This window comes from Sminthopsis crassicaudata, chromosome 3 (genome assembly GCF_048593235.1).
Source record: "Sminthopsis crassicaudata isolate SCR6 chromosome 3, ASM4859323v1, whole genome shotgun sequence".
Classification (NCBI taxonomy): domain Eukaryota; kingdom Metazoa; phylum Chordata; class Mammalia; order Dasyuromorphia; family Dasyuridae; genus Sminthopsis; species Sminthopsis crassicaudata.
Genome location: NC_133619.1, coordinates 650,574,326 through 650,583,099, shown reverse-complemented (window position 1 = coordinate 650,583,099; position 8,774 = coordinate 650,574,326). Strand labels below are relative to the sequence as shown.

The window sequence follows — 8,774 nt, the reverse complement described above, 5'->3', positions numbered from 1 at the left end:
TTACCAAATATTTAAAGAACATTTCCAACAGTATATTAATTTTTTAAAATTAAGCAAATAAATAATCTTATCAAATTCTTCTATGACATGATCATGATTTTGATATCTAAAGGTGTTTTAAAACTGAAAGAAAATATAGACCAACTTTCCTAGTGAATATTGATGAAAAAAATTAAAGTAAAATACTAGCAAGATCATTATATCACTATATAACAAAAATCATATATTATGAAAAGATTGAATTTATACCAAGAATGCAAGGCTTATTCAATATTAGCCAAATTTAAAATGATCATTGTTACATACTAATAGCATGTATTATGTTACTATGTGTTTATGTAATCTATGTAATTATGTGTAATGCCTCCCATATTGATGGATTTATGTTTCAAGGTTATGACCACCCTATGTTCTAAATCAAAAGAAAGGGGGAGATGTTAGGTTCTTACTAAGCGATAATGAGATAATGAGATATTAGATTCTTACTAAGTGCTAAGTCGGTACTTGACAGATCATGTCAATAATAAAAACAAAAATCATACATCAATAGATTAAAAAAGTTTTAGACAAAAAAATGAAATCATATGATTACATTAATAGATGCTGAAAATCTTTTTGAAAACATCCATTCCTATTAAAAATATAAAGCATAGGGATAAATGGAGATTTTCTTAAAATGATATACAGTATTTATCTGAAACTAATATTAAGTATTATCTGTAGTAGGCTTATATAAATAATTAACCTTTCCAGTAATATCAAGGATGAAACAAGGAAGTCCATTATCACATTATCGATGAATATTGTACTAGAAATATTAGGCATAACATAAAACAAGAAAAAAAGTAAGCTTGGCAATGAGGGAAAAAATCACTTTTAATAAATAATATGGTTTGATAAGAGATCACCAAAAAAATTCAACTAAAAACTAGTCAAAACAAATTTAGCAAAGATGCTGGATACAAATAAAACAACAGATTATTAGCATTTTCATATATTACCAACAAAATAGAGCAGAAAGAGAGAAAACAATTCCATTTAAAATAAATGCAGATAATATAAAATTGGAAATCTACCTGCTAAGATACACACAAGAAATCTGAACATAATCACAAAGTAATCTTCATATAAACACAACTGAAGAATTGGAGAAATATTGATTGCTCATGGGTAGTCCAAGTCAATATAATAATGTCACTGAAATTTATTTATTCAGTGCCATACCAAATGACCAAAAAATTTATAGAGCTGTAGACATTAAAAAAATTCATCTGTAAAATGAAAGGTCAAAAAAAGTAAAAATAAAAAAGACAATCAGTGGAGGGTAGGGGAGTGCGGGGAGGAGGGAAAGAAGTCCTGACAATACCAACTTTCAAATTATATTACAGAGGTATAATCAAAACAATTTGGTACTTGGTTGGTTAATTGGGTGCTAGTGTCCTTCATTTTTGAAGAGGACCAAAATGGTAATTATTTTAAGAGTCAAGTTACAATGTGTTTGACTATGGCTGTTCAGAGCAATATGAGCTCAAAAGGCTCTGTCATAGGTTGGATACAAATAGTCCCTATGAACATTTGGAGTGGCTTTTTTAACTTTGTGCCTCTCACATTTCTCTTAGGCTAATTCAATTCTGTTTTGCTCAGAGAGCATGGCACCTTCTCTAATTGGGGCACAGCATGCTGGGTGGTCCTGTGCAGTGTCTCCCATGTCATACAATCGTTTCTAAAATTCTTCAGAGATAATTTGAGAGTGTGCTTGTGTCACTTTTTCTGACTACCTTGTGAACACTTGCTGTGTGTGAGTTCTCCGTAAAATAATTTTTGGCAAGCATACACTTGAACAATGTGGCCAGCCCAACAATTGTGCTTTCTGCAGTACAGTTGGAATGCTGTGCAGGACCTCAGTGTCTGGTATCTTGTTGGCAATCTTCAGATTATCCTACGTGATACTAAAACATCCTAAAGCAATCCTAAGCCCTGGCAGGGCATTGGTAGACTGTCCAGATTTACAAACATACAACAATGAAGTCAGGACAACAGCTCTGTAGACTTCAATTTGTTAATCAGTCTAATACCCCTCCTCTCCACTCTTGGGAGTCTCCCAAACACTAAGCTAGTTCTGGCAATGCATGTGTTAATCTCAAGAAATAAAAGAGTTGATTAGTGGAATAAATCAGATATACAACATATAGAAGCAAATGAGCAGAGTTATCAAGTGTTTGATAAACTCAAAGATCTCAGCTATTAGGGAAAGTATCATTCTTTAACAAGAACCATTTAGAAAGCCAGAAAGTAGTCTGACAGAAATAGGCATTGACCAACACTTATGCTGTATATCATGGTAAACTCAAAATGAGTAGGTGATTTAGACAATGATAATCATAAGCAAATTATTGGACCCTGGAAGAAAATGCCTGTCAGGTCTATGGGTAGAAGAAATAGCCTGTGACTAAGCAAGAGTTGGAGGAGATAAAATGGGTAATTTTGATTACATAAAATAAAAAAAAATTATACAAACAAAAGGCAATGGAGGCAAAGTTAGAAAAAAATTTGGAAAGTGAGAAAAATATTTAGTAAACTTTCTCAGATACATATGTCTCATTCCTTAAACATGTAGAGAACTGAGGCAAATTCATATATTTCCCAGTTGATAAATTCACAAATTTCCCAGAGAATATGAACACAAAAAATTTAGATCAAGAAATCCAAGCTATTCATTAAAAAATTAGAAAAATACAAATGAAAATAACTCTGAGGTACCACCTCACATCCATGAATTGAATAAGTTAATAGAAAAAGAAAAATAACATGCTTTGGAGGATGTGGGAAAGAAGGTACATTAATGTACTATTTGTGGAATTGAGAATTGGTCCAATCAATCTGGAGAAAATATGTTCAAAGGGCTATAAAATTTTGCATGGGCTTTGACCCAGCAATGCTGCTAGTAGTCCCTGAGAGATTAAGGTGGGGGGGACAGGGGAAAGAAAAACATTCATGTACAGAAAAATATTTACAGTGGCTCTTTTTGTGGTGTCAGAGAATTGGAAACTGAAGTGATAACTATCAGTTGGAAAGTGGCTGAATAGGTAATGTAAGAATGGAATGGAATGTTTTTGCAGTATAAGAAATGCTGAAGGGAATGACTTAAACAAAAAAAGCCTAGTAGGACATATATGAACTGATGCAATGTAAGTGAGCAGAACCAGAAGAAAAATGTTCACAACAACAGCAATATTGCAATGATAATCAACTGTGAAAGACTTAATAACGGATCAATATTAAAATGATCCATCACAAACTTCAAAGGACTCATGATTAAAAAAAATGCAATCCACATGAGGAAAGTGACCTGATAAACTCAGAGTATGGATTTAAACATTTTTTCCTTTATTTTTATTTTTATTTTTTTGCTTTTTTTTTCAGACATGGTTAAAACAGAAATATGTTTTGTATGACTATATATGTAAAATGGACATTGTATTTCTTGCCATTTGAATAGATGAAAGAGGAGGTAAAGGAAGAAATAGAATGTGTAACTGAAAATAAAAGAAAATCATTAAAAAAGAAAAAGAAAATGAGTGCTATTACCCTGTTTTTGATATATCTAATACTTCTAACTACAGGGCCAGGACTTATCAGTCATTACAAAACGTTAAAATAAGCAACAACAACAAAAAGCCAACAACCCCCGAATTGGAAAGCTGTCTGGAAGAACTCATTAGAGGCTAACATCTTATACTGTATACCAGATTATCTCTAAATAGATATATGATTTAGACCAAAAGGTCATCTCAATATGTAAACCATGCAGAAGATATCTTTTGCAATTATGGGGTGGAAGAAGAATTCATCACCAAACAAGGGATTGGGAAACTCACAAAAAATTAAAATTGGCTATTTTTGTCACATAATTTAATGCATCTTAATTCTAAATTAACTGGGGTAGAGATGTACAGCAAGTTTCCCTGATGAAAAGAACATATCCCAGGTATGTAAAAAATGGTTTCAGATTTATAAAAATGAGCCATTCCCCAATAGGCCTATGATCAAAAGCTAGGAACAGACAATTTTCAAGGGAAGAAATACAAATAATCAATAACCATATGGGAAAATGTTCATCCCTGTTATCACTAATACAAATCAATCATAATTAGAAAGCTTATTGGTAAAGGTGATAACAAAATGAAAATAAATATTTGAGGGAATTTATGTTGCTTGACTGCATATTTGTTAGGAAGATCTTTTTACTTTCCTTTTCATCTATGAGATTGTAGGTAAGGGGAAGAAATAAATATATTTTTAAAAAATGATATTAAGTTTAAAAATCACTTAAGGAAATGTGCTCAAAACCACTAATAATCAGATAAATGTAAATTAAAACATCTGTGAAGTCCCACCTATCTCTCTCATGCAAATTAGTAAGGATGACAAGGGAAAAAAATAACAGAGGTTGTAAAGACTGTGGAAAAATAGGCAAATTGATCAATTTCCTGTTGGTGAAAGTGTGAAGCTCCCAATCACTAAATGGTGCTTCCTCTGACTCAGTAAGACCACTAGAGGGCATATTCCCCTCAAAGAAAAGAAAGGAAAAGGACTGAAGTATATGAAAATGTTTCTTACAGCTTTTTTAGGGATGACAACTGAAAACTAAGGTGTCATCTCCTCCAAATCGAACAACAGATGAATGAAAGTTGGTCAGAAAGCAGGTATTTTCATTGAATCCTGGCAAGTGAATGGTATGGAGTGAGGTGAGTAGCATCAAAGGAGTAATTTGTAACAATAAAATGGTAAAGAGCAACTACCCTGAAAGACGTCACAATTCTGATTATTATAATGATCAATCACTGTTCTAGAAGACCAACCAACAAAAAACTGTGATGGATCCAACATATTGAATAAAAAGCAATATTTCTCTCTCCTTAGTGATTAGCACTGAAGGAGATGATCATGGGGAAGAGCTCTGATGCCATTTGTGATAGTAGATCTAGATTTGATTTGATTTTGTTCTAAAATTAAATTCTAATCTGGTCTCATTTTCCGGGAGATGTATTTCCTTGTTATGATAAATTGTGATGATTGACCCTCTGGCAAAGGAGAGAGCTGGGAAAAGGCGGTCCTTTTTTCTTCAAGTCTTTATGAAGTTATGGGGAGTTAAGGACAAGGGCAACAGGACAATTTGAAAGTGACCTATTGAACTTTTTAGTATTTCAAAATGAAGATCAATCAATACTAGAAATTATTTCGTGTGCAATCTTTTTCTTATTTATATGTATACATGTGTAGATACTCAGATACATACATGTATATGTATACATACACACATTTTATTTCATGGTTGTGAATTTTAAAATAAAAAATAGTGATCGCTTTCTTGAAGGCATTTTCTATTTCTTGGCTATTATAATCTTTTACTTTTCATTTTTGATATAATATTTGATATAACTGGAGGTAACCATCCCAAGAAAGGCTGAAATTCACTGACCCAAGTGAAAGGCTGAAAACGATTGAAAAAGACAAGAAGTCGGGGATAACTAGATGGAACCATATATGGAACACTGGGCTGGGAGCAGGCAAAATCTGAGTCCAGAGACCCCTCAGGTACTGATTGGGTGACCCCGGGCAGGTCATTGAATGAAGGAGGTTTGCCTTAGTTTCCTCATCTGTAAAATGAGCCAAAGAAGAAAATGGCAAATGAGTCCAGTTTCTTCACCAAGAAAACCCCCAAAGAGATCAGGAAGAGTCGAGAGTCAGATGCTACTGAAAATAACTGAACAGCCACCAAACGCTTCCCGGGGAAGGTGAGATTGTGGCTGGGACACAAAGGAAGCCGAGGGGCCAAGATGATGGAGATGGCATGGGGGATGACGGGAGAAAATGCCAGGCGTTGGGAGAGGGAGGACGCAGTGGGAGGAACGGAAAGTGACTGGACCGAGTGTTCCTGGGAGGAGGAGTGTTAGGAGGCCTGGAAAGGTAGAGGGGGCTCTGCAGGCCAAACCGAGGATTTTGGAGCTGCTCCTGGAGGTAATAGGGAGCCCCTGTAGTTTGTTGAGTAGGCGAGTGACAGGGTCCGATCTGCGTATTTAGGAAGATCGTTTAGTTCTGAATGAGGACGCAGCGGCGGAGACCTGAGGCTGCGGACCTCCCTGCAGCTCCCGGAATAGTCCGGGGCTGACGAGGGTGTTCTCCGGGGGGCGGGCCCGGTGAGCCCTGGGCTGGGAGTGTGAGCCGCTGGGAAGATGTCCAGACGTGGAGCGGGGAAGAGGCGGGACCTCCCCAGGCGGGGAACAGTCCCTGGGCTTTGGAGACCGGGGAGAGAAAGGTTCCGGGGAGGGCCGCAGGACTCCTGGCGATCAAGGTGGGGCGGGGCTCGGAGGGTCGTGATTGGGGGGCTTCTGGGCGGGGGGGACTCAGGCTCTCCATTTCCAGAGCCGGACGGAGGAGCCTTCAGGGGAGGCTCAGGGTTCTCGACGCAGCGGCGGCCGGGAGGTTCCGTGGGGCGTTTGGGGGGCTCTGACTTCCGCTGCGCCCGCGCGCCCCGCAGAGCAAGAGCAAGCTCTGCCAGGCTGGCGGTGGGAAGAACTAGAAGGGGAAAGAACGGCAAAAAAGCACAAGTGAAGCGTTTGGGCGGCCTTTTGGGAAATGCAGTCCTCGCAGCCGCGCATGCCCGGGAGGGAAGGGCGGGGGGGAGGTGGGGGCGGGCCCTGGGGAGAGTGGGAGGCTCCTCTCTGCCCCCGAGCTGTCTAGTCGGCTTCGAGCTCCCCGGAGGTCGTACTTAGTTTCCAGTGCGTGAGCCCTCGGAGCCCGGCTCGGACTAGAGGCCGCCCCCTCTCTGAACTCGAAGAGAGCTGTCACTTTGGTCCCCTTCGAAAACGAAGGGCGACACCAGGCGGGGGGCTCCTCTTTGCAAAATTGTCCATTTCCCGGATAATCGAGGGGCCGAGGGCGTGGACGGGCGCTGCGCCAGGGAGCCCCGGCTCTGCAGCGGCGGATTGCATCCGGGGAATCGGGGCGAGCGAGACGGACTGTCCGAGGTGGCGCTCTCCACGGGAGACCTGGGTCCGGCGTGGAGGCAAAGTTCCCCGCGGTGTGGGTGTGGGGCGAGCCGCAAAGGTAAGGAGGGAGCCCGCGGCCCGTGGGAGGCGCAGGCCGGCCTCGTCTGGCCAAAGGATCACGCGGATCCTAGTTTTACAGCTGGGAGGAAGGCAGGGCAGCAACAGTGTGTCACGTGGTGTGTACCTGCGAGCCCGGGGGATGGGTGCCGGGAAAGCACGCAGGGAGGAAAATGAACCATTAAATTAAATTAACTATTACAGTGGACGATCATTTATATCGATCTCAGGGCTGGCAGAAACCCTGAGTGTGTCAGGGGAGGCAGAAATCCAACACACGCGATAATCAACAGTTGGTGTCCGTGGTTACGGGTCCAGCGGCCCAGGGCAGCCCCCTCCCCTCCACCGCGTGGTGGGTAAAATGACGTCTCCAGATTGCTTCATTTGCATTTCCCTAGTCAACAGAGTTAGCGCATTATTTCCCATGAATAGTAATTGTTTGATTTCTTTTTATCGGTAAGCTGTGTTTATATCCTTGAGCCCCGTATTAACTGGGGAATGACTTGCGTTCGTTCTTACAGTTTGGACGAAGTTCTTCATATACCGTGTTTCCCCGATAATAAGACACTGTCTTATTATTTTTTTGGGACTAAAAAACACCAGAGGGCTTATTTTCAGGGGAGGGCTTATTTTAATGAACATTGACAGCAATTTTAATAAACAGGTAAATGTGAACAAAAATTTTTTTACCTTTATTCAATAATGATCATGTCATCTTCTTCAACAACATCGTCATAAGTATCCATACCCTGAATTCCAGCCTGGATGTCTTGCGCCTCCATTTCCTTCAGAAGAAGTGGACCCAATCTGTCATGTCCAGCAATATAACTCTCTTTAAATGAACATGACTTGTCCAGGTAGCCTGCTCGTAGTGCCTTGGCGACACAGCTGTCAGTAATTTTATCCCATGACTTCTTCACCCAAATCACGACTTCTTGCAGACAGGGCTTCACAAAGTTTCCACGCTGATTCCTTTCCATTCTATTTTCAATGTAGTCATTGACTTCCATGCGCAAATGGTCCTTGAATGGCTTGTTTATTGCAATATCAAGGGTCTGGAGATAGGCAGTCATTCCTGCAGGAATCATTACTTGATCAATTCTTCTCTCTGCAAGGAAGTTCTTCATTTCTTTAGCGCGGTGAATGCTGGCTGAATCCCAGACTATCAGACCTCTCTGGTTACCTCGCATAACAAGTGGCAGCATTAAATCAACCCACTTCCTTATAACGGCTTGTGTACACCAGGCTTTTTCGGTTTCAAGAACGTAAATGCCTGATACACGTTCAATCTTCTCTTTCTTGCCCTTACTGATGACTAGAGGTGTGGCTTTCTTTCCATCCAAACGAATTGCCAAAACACAGGTGACCCGTGCACTTTCATAGCCAGTGGTGGGAATGTAGATTGACGTTGCACCCTTGTGATGAATTGTTTGAGATCCCTGTCCCATAAACACTGCAGTTTCATCCATAGCGATCATATTGCAGGTTTGGTACTTGGAGATGTCGATCCTATCAATAAAGGACTTGAATGCAAGTGCACGTTTAATAACCTCTGCATCCTCCAGCCTAAACAGTGTTGTTGATCTTCTTAGGGACAGTTCATATCGTTGAAGAAAACCGTCCAGCCAGTGTTGTGATGCTTTGAATCCTTCTGAGACCATTTCA

At 40.1% G+C, this 8,774-nt stretch overlaps 2 protein-coding genes across 3 annotated transcripts in view; both read left to right on the top strand.

Annotated features, from left to right (window-relative positions):
* The window catches only part of LOC141564635 (zinc finger protein 74-like), a 101,211-nt gene that overhangs the window by 17,795 nt on the left and 74,642 nt on the right, over positions 1 to 8,774 (top strand). The window lies entirely within an intron of this gene.
* The window catches only part of LOC141564638 (uncharacterized), a 30,321-nt gene continuing 27,517 nt past the window's right edge, over positions 5,971 to 8,774 (top strand). Inside the window, exons 1-2 of one of the 2 annotated variants that reach the window (XM_074307361.1) lie at positions 5,971 to 6,355; positions 6,934 to 7,110. The gene's annotated coding sequence lies outside the window, so the exon portion shown is untranslated. The remainder of the gene's footprint in view (positions 6,356 to 6,933; positions 7,111 to 8,774) is intronic. The other variant, XM_074307362.1, reaches the window with a different exon arrangement.